The sequence below is a fragment of the Lipotes vexillifer genome, unplaced genomic scaffold (genome assembly GCF_000442215.2).
Source record: "Lipotes vexillifer unplaced genomic scaffold, Lipotes_vexillifer_v1.1 scaffold159, whole genome shotgun sequence".
Taxonomy (NCBI): domain Eukaryota; kingdom Metazoa; phylum Chordata; class Mammalia; order Artiodactyla; family Lipotidae; genus Lipotes; species Lipotes vexillifer.
In genome coordinates, this window is record NW_006770589.1 from 3,835,011 (window position 1) to 3,843,021 (window position 8,011).

Below are 8,011 nucleotides of genomic sequence, written 5' to 3' on the forward strand. Positions count from 1 at the left end.
TTCCTGTAATTGATATCTAGTCTTATAGTGTTGTTGTTGGAAAAGATACTTGATATGATTTCAGTTTTCTTAAATTTACCAGGGCTTGATTTGTGACCCAAGATATGGTCTATCCTGGAGAATGTTCCATGAGCACTTGAGAAGAAAGTGTATTCTGTAGTTTTTGGATGGAATGTCCTATAAATATCAATCAAGTTCATCTTGTTTAATGTGTCATTTAAAGCTTGTGTTTCCTCATTTATTTTCATTTTGGATGATCTGTCCATTGGTGAAAGTGGGGTGTTAAAGTCCTACTATGATTGTGTTACTCTCGATTTCCCTGGCTGTTAGCATTTGCCTTATTATACTGAGGTGCTCCTATGTTAGGTGCATAAATATTAACAATTGTTATATCTTCTTCTTGGATTGATCCCTTGATCATTATGTAGTGTACTTGTTTGTCTCTTGTAATAATAGTCCTTATTTTAAAGTCTGTTTTGTCAGATATGAGAATTGCTACTCCATTTTTCTTTTGATTTCCATTTGCATGGAATGTCTTTTTCCATCCTCTCATTTTCAGTCTGTATGTGTCCCTAGGTCTGAAGTGGGTCTCTTGTAGACAGCATATGTACGGATCTTGTTTTGGTATCCATTCAGCCAGTCTATGTCTTTTGGTTGGAGCATTTAATCCAGTTACATTTAAGGTAATTATTGATATGTATGTTCCTATTACCATTTTCTTAATTGTTTTGCGTTTGTTTTGGTAGGCCTTTTCCATCTCTGTGTTTCCTGCCTAGAGAATTTCCTTCAGCATTTGTTGTAAAGCTGGTTTGGTGGTGCTGAATTCTCTTAACTTTTGCTTATCTGTAAAGTTTTTAATTTCTCCATCGAATCTGAATGAAATGCTTGCTGGGTAGAGTAATCTTGGTTGTAGGTGTTTCCCTTTCATCACTTTAAATATGTCCTGCCACTCCCTTCTGGCCTGCAGAGTTCATGCTGAAAAATCAGCTGTGAACCTTATGAGGATTCCCTTGTATGTTATTTTTTGCTTTTCCCTTAGTGCTTTTAATATTTTTGCTCTGTATTTAATTTTTGATAGTTTGATTAATACGTGTCTTGGCATGTTTCTCTTTGTGTTTATCCTGTATGGTACTCTCTGTGCTTTTGGACTTGACTGACTATTTCCTTTCCCATGTTAGGGAAGTTTTCGACTATAATCTCTTCAAGTATTTTCTCAGACTCTTTTTCTCTTCTTCTTCTGCGACCCCTATAATTCTAATGTTGTTGCATTTAATGTTGTCCTAGAGGTCTCTGAGACTGTCCTCAATTTGTTTCATCCTTTTTTCTTTATTCTGCTCCCTGGCAGTTATTTCCACCATTTTATCTTTCAGCTCACTTATCCGTTCTTCTGCTTCAGTTATTTGGTTATTGATTCCTTCTAGAGTATTTTTTATTTCATTTATTGTGTTGTTCATCATTGTTTGTTTGCTCTTTAGTTCTTCTAGATCCTTGTTAAATGTTTCTTGTGTTTTCTCCATTCTGTTTCCGAGAGTTTGGATCATCTTTACTATCATTACTCTGAATTCTTTTTCAGGTAGCTTGCCTATTTCGTCTTCATTTATTTGGTCATGTAGGTTTTTACCTTGCTCCTTCGTCTGTAACATATTTTTTCGTCATTTTATTTTATTTATTTTTTGATGGGTGTATCCCTGTCTTACTGGTTGTTTGGCCTGAGACATCCAGTACTGGAGTTTGCAAGCAGTTGGGTAGAGTTGGGTCTTGGTGCTGAGATGAGGACCTCCAGAAGGCCTCACTCTGACTGATATTCCCTAGGGTCTGAGGTTCTCTGTTAGTCCAGTGATTTGGACTCGGAGCTCCCACCACAGGAGCTCGGGCCCAAACTCCAGCCTGGGAACCATTATCCTGCAAGCTTTGCGGCATGATAAAAAAAAAAGGAAGAAAGAAAAAGGAGCAGTACAATATCAAAGAATAAAAAATAAAATAGAATTAGAAAGATAAAAATTATATTAGGAAAAATAGAACTGTAATTGAAACAGCTGCAGCAAGGTAAAATAAAACCACAACAGAAAAAAGAAAAAAAAGGGGGGGTGGGGTGGGAAACAAGCCAAAAGGGGAGAACATTAACCAAGTATAAAGAATAAAATAAATTAGAAAATAAAAGATTTATTAGGAAAAATTAAAATGTAAAAGAATCAACAACAGTGAATCAACAAGGTAAAACAGAACCCAAATCCAGTTGCTGGGGGTTCCTCCCAACCCCTTAGGTGTCTGTGGTCCCCCTCCAGTCGGTGCCTGGTAGGTGCCCTAGTTGTGAGGAGACGCAAATTCTGTGTCCTCCTAGTACACCATCTTGACTCTGCCCCTCGAGATCTTAATATATTTTAAGAATTATTTCTTTTTAGAATAGACATTACATTCACACAGCTCAAAATTCATATCAGTATATGGAGGAAAGTCTTTCTTCCCCCTTGTTTCTTCCAGTTACTCCATTTCCTGGGTACCCTTCCAGAGGGTTTCCCAGAGGGTTTCTAAACATGCCCTTTAAAAACAATAAAATAAGATTATTTTTCCTAGAGCAGTTTTAGATTTAAAACAAAACCGAGAGGTAGGTATAGAGATTTCCCATATGTCCCCTGCTCATACACATGCACAGCCTCCCCCATTATCAACATCACTCACCAGAATGGTACATGTTTTACCAAGGATGAAGTTATATTGACATATCATAATCATCCAAAGTCCATAGTTTACCTTAGTGTTTGTTCACTCTTGGTGTTGTACCTTCTATGGGTTTGAACAAATATATAATAATATATATCCATCATTATCATATTATATAGAGTATTTTCACTGCCTGAAAATCCTCTGTGTGCTACCTAGTCATCCCTCCCCCAACCCAGGCAACTACTGATCATCTTACTATCTCCATAATTTTGCCTTTTCCAGAATGTCATATAGTTGGAATCATGCGGTACGTAGCCTTTTCAGATTGGATTCTTTCACTTAGTAATATGCATTTAAGGTTCCTTCATGTCTTTTCATGGCTTGAAAGCTCATTTATTTTTCTTGCTGAATAATAGTCCATTGTCTAGATATACCACAGTTTATTTGTCCACTCACCTACTGAAGGGCATCTTGGTTGCTTCCACGTCTTGGCAATTATGAATAAAGCTGCTATAAACATCCATGTGCAGGGTTTTGTGTGGACATAAGTTTTCAGCTCCTTTGGTTAAGTACCAAAGAGGGTGACTGCTAGATTGTATAACAGTATATTTATTTTTGTAACTTCCAAACTGTCTTCCAAGGTGAGGTGGCTATATCATTTTGCATTCCCACCACCAATGAATGAGCATTCTTACTGCTCCACATCTTCACATGCATTTGGTGTTGTCAGTGTTTTGCATTTGGTCATTCTAACACCACTAAGTGTTTGTGTCTAGAAGGAGTATTTGTAGTTTGACTTATCTGACCAGATTTGGTCAATCCCATTTCCCTTGAGAGGAGGGGCTTTCAAAATGATCTGATTTGTAATAAGATTAAGAACATTCTGGCATCCTGAGAAGGAGGATTACTATGCTTTTGCAAGAGTGGTCCAGTGAAGGTGGGGGAGGGGCACGGGCCCCTTGGGGAGCAGCTGTCTTCCTTCCCAGCTGCCCCTCAGGTTGCCCCTGAAGGAATGGTTAACAGAGGTTGCAAGAAACACCTGATGTTAAGATGCCTGTCCTTTACCCAGTTGATAGCCTCCAGAGAGCCAGAGACTGGTCAGATAAGCCACTTTTGTGGATAAGATTCTTATCCTGAAAACTGAAAAACACTAAATGGAGTGAAAATTATCTGTCAGATATAACTCACCAGCTTGGAAGACCATATGGTTATATTATATGAAGATTACATTCTAGTTCAAGGACTCCCCAAAATATCAAATTTTTTGGTATTTTTAAAATTTATATTTGCCTACATTCTGTAAAGGAATTGAAGTAATTTACAAGAATCTTAACCTTATAATAAATGGAAATTTTTTTAAAAATGGGTTTAAAGCTAGGATAGCATGAAGATTTATAGATCATAAAGTAGTTTATTGTTCTTAAAACTGGGCTGCCAATATTTTTTTGAGCTGCCTAATAGCCAAGGTAAAATGAGAAACATGATAGGTTAAAACTTCACATTTCATTAAAGCAATAATGATTCAGTTTCTTAGGAGAAAGGAAACTTTTATTGTTTCTTAGGTCCATAAGACATTTGTGTGGGGTTTCATGTGTTGGCATCAAGTGCCACATGGACATCTTTAACAACATTCCTCAATAAACACAATGGTGGGTTCTGTCAGAAGTTTCCTCTACCATTCCTCTGTGTAAACCAGAGATATAACAGTATGCATACTTCAAAAAAACGTGTTCTGAAGGAAGAGAGTAGATTCCGTATGCAACTCTATGATAATCCAGGAAATAAAAGTGAGCCGTCTAAGGGGATGAAGTAACTATATGTTCTTCAAGATGGATTCCTTGCATATTTCCTTCAGTTGGACTTTTGATAACAGTTGAGCAGGAGCCTGGTGGATGTGTTAATTAACTAGATGTGGGAAATCCTTTCACCATGATGACCATTTTAAATATCTTACAATTTCATATGTCAACTATACCTCAATAAAGCCTGAATTTTTTTTTAAGTTGAACAGGAGAGAATTCAATGCATAAAATTTTACATAGCCTGACATTCAAATATTCTAGGTAGTTGTCTAAGAGACAATCCACAGACTTTCAGAATCAATCAAGAATGGGAGGATGGCAACCTTTATAAAAACTGAGGGCCTGGTATCGTGAGCACAATTTTGATTACAACTTCCAGGAAACCAAAATAGCTTAAAGGCTTAGTTAATTTACTTTAATATTTATTTCCTAAAAATTTATTTAAAGTTATAAATTTCCTTTTAGTATTGCAAAGGTGAATCTCATATTTTTGGCATATACATAGTGTTTCCATTATAGGTCTATAAGTGTGACTCATATTTAGTAATCTTTTTCAGTTTCTAAACACGAGATTTTAAAAAGGTATCCTTTGGTTGTTAATTTCTAAGTTTATTGTATTATGGCAAGATAATTAAGTCTGCATTGCAGTCCTTCAGAATTATTTAGACTTCCATTTGACCTAATGCATGAAATATTTTTGTCAGTTTTTCATGTGTTCTTGAAAGTGTATCCTCTGTTGAATGTAGAGTTTTATACAACAGCTTGAGCTTATCAAATGCATTGTTCAGGTCTCAGATATAGGATTGTATGGAACTTTACATGCTACTTCAGAGAGAAGGCTGTGGATGAGGAAATTTTGAATTGATTGAATTTAAATCAAACTCACTTTTCTGGAATTGACGACAATTATGGTTTCAACCAGCAGGGTTGTATCCGTTATCTATTGCTGCATAACAAGTCACCCCACACGTTAATGGCTTAAAAAGCCATCATTCATTTGCTCACGGTTTCTATGGGTTGGCAATGGACTGGGCTTGCTGGAGTGGCTCTTTTGCCATTCTTGCCTGAGGTCACTCTCGCAGCTGCAGTTATCTGGGGATTGCATGAGCCTGGACCATCCAACATGGCTTCACTCACAGGTCTGGTGCCTCAGATGGGATGGCTGTCTTCTCTCACCAGTCTCTCTCCAGTCTTCTTCACAGAATGCTGGAAGCTTTCCAAGAAGATAAAAGCAGAAGCTGTGAGGTCTCTTGAGTCTGGGCTCGAAGTCCCACGGCACTTCTACTACATTCTGTTGGTCAAAGAAAGTCACAGGGCCTTTCCAGATTCAGGGAGTGGGGAAATAGATTTTACCTCAGTGTGAGGTGCTACAAAGAATTTGGGGCCGCTTTACATCCATCACAAAGGGAAATGCAAGTTCAAAACAGAGTTTGAATTGGGTTATAGGGTTGTTGAAAGAGAGAAGTTCTATATATTGTATTCTTGAGTGCACGGTTTGAATATGTAACTGCTCCATATGGTTGCAAAGGGGCTGTGTTGAACAAAGTGTTCATGTCCTCGTGAGGCATGTTTCAACAGGACTGAGAGCTTGCAGAGAGGGTGTCTGCCTGACTCTTTCCAGTGAGTTATTTCTTGGCTGCTTCAGCTCCTGGCGGACGCCCAGGTAAGAAACCCATTTTTAGAGCCCCATAAACTTAGGCCCTGCTTTGTATGAGGTGATATATAAAGAGTATGACTTTTGAAAAGCCTAGGGCCATAATTTATCTAAGGCCTAAATGGGTAAAATTTTTGTGACATTATCTCTTCTTCATGTGAAGTTCACAGTATGTGATTTGTTTTAGCAAGATAAAGCCTGGCTGAAGGTAACTACAAGGGAAGTCCTGGTGACTCTGCCAAGTTAATGTACAGGCATGAAGCTAGTGTAGAGGGAAATGTTGAATGCCCTTTTATTCTTTTTTTTAAATATTTATTTATTTAATTTATTTATTTGGCTGCACCAGGTCTTAGTTGCAGCTTGGGGGATCTTTAGGTGTAGCATGTGAACTCAGTTGCAGCATGGGGGATCCAGCTCCCTGACCAGGGATCAAACCTGGGCCTCCTGCGTTGGGAGCACGGAGCCTTAGCCACTGAACTGCCAGGGAAGTCCCTGAATGCCCTTATTTAAATCCCACATCCAGAATGACATGGGGCAGGGTGGAACTGGAATTTGTAACATCCTCTGAAGAATCAATGCCAAAGAGTCTGGAATTTACACACTCAGTTCCTGTGATCTCACCAGGAAAGTAAAAGTTTCTGCTCCGAAGGAATGAAGGCAGGGGAAGAATTCTTCACTTGAAAAATGCTGTTTTGGCCCTTTTCCTCTCTTTGAGTTGCCTTTCCTTCTACCCCAACAAATCAGATCAGCCCTGTCCTCCCCAGGAGTCTCTGGGAATTCATATCTGGTGTATGAAATGGATTTGGATCATCTAATCTGCTGCTGACCTCCTTTCTGCCAACTGAGCTAGACAAATCTGAGCACTGCAAGGTGTGGTAAGCAAAAGAAGCAATCGTTTGCTAGCACACCATTTTAACTTTCATCCCATTTCTTAGCTCTCACATTCACAGTACCATCCGCAAAAGTGAAAAGTTCAGTGTCTTTGCTGGCCCCACTTGAATGTTCCGTCCTATTCCTTTACTGGCTACATTTGGATGAAGAAACATACTATTCATTTGGCCTTGGGATCCACTTGAAAACTCTCACCAGGACTCAGATTTCTGTTCTTCTTCTTATAAGGCACAGTATATGTTTGTCATCCTCTGAGCACCCTGGCAAGTGTGCTGATGGGGATGTTATGCTCTAAGAGTGCAAACAGTGTTTTCCGCCTCATGGCTTCACGCTCTGTCTCCCACTGGGGCCTGGTCATGCAAGCTGTGTGTATACTTCTTGAGAAGGCTGATTGTTGTGAAAACCTTTGCCACAGAAACAGAAGTAAGGGATTAGGTTTTTCAGATGCGATTGCCAGCAACTTTTCCCTTATAACCTTTGGAACACCATTGCATCAGTTCAGGCATGTGACTGGGAAGAAATATCAGCTCAAAGACCATCTGGTTAAAAATGAGGAGTACTGCCCAGCTTGGTGGATGGCAAAACAACAAAATGCCCCAGGTACATCTGCCTTATTTCCCAATTCCTACAGGATTCACAGACTGACTAGTTTTGACGCAGCCTCACAAAGGTGGGTTTGCCTTGGAGGAAGCTGGAGTGGTCCTCACCTCAGGTCTTATGCCTTTTGGAGCAGAGTCTCAGGGGCTTTTGTGTTTCTGGAGTTAACCTCAAGAGTAAGTGTTAATTTGTGACAAACCTAATTTAGCCAGAATCATTCCTGCATTCATTCATTCATTTGTTCATTAATATTTATGAGCAGATACTGTCCTACAGCTAGAGACACAAAGATAGATGAGATTCAATTTCTGCCCCTTTACAGTTCATGCAATAGGGTGAGGATCTAAGAGAGGAAGGGAGGAGAGACATCAAAATAGATGCTGATAATACAGAACTCTTTCCC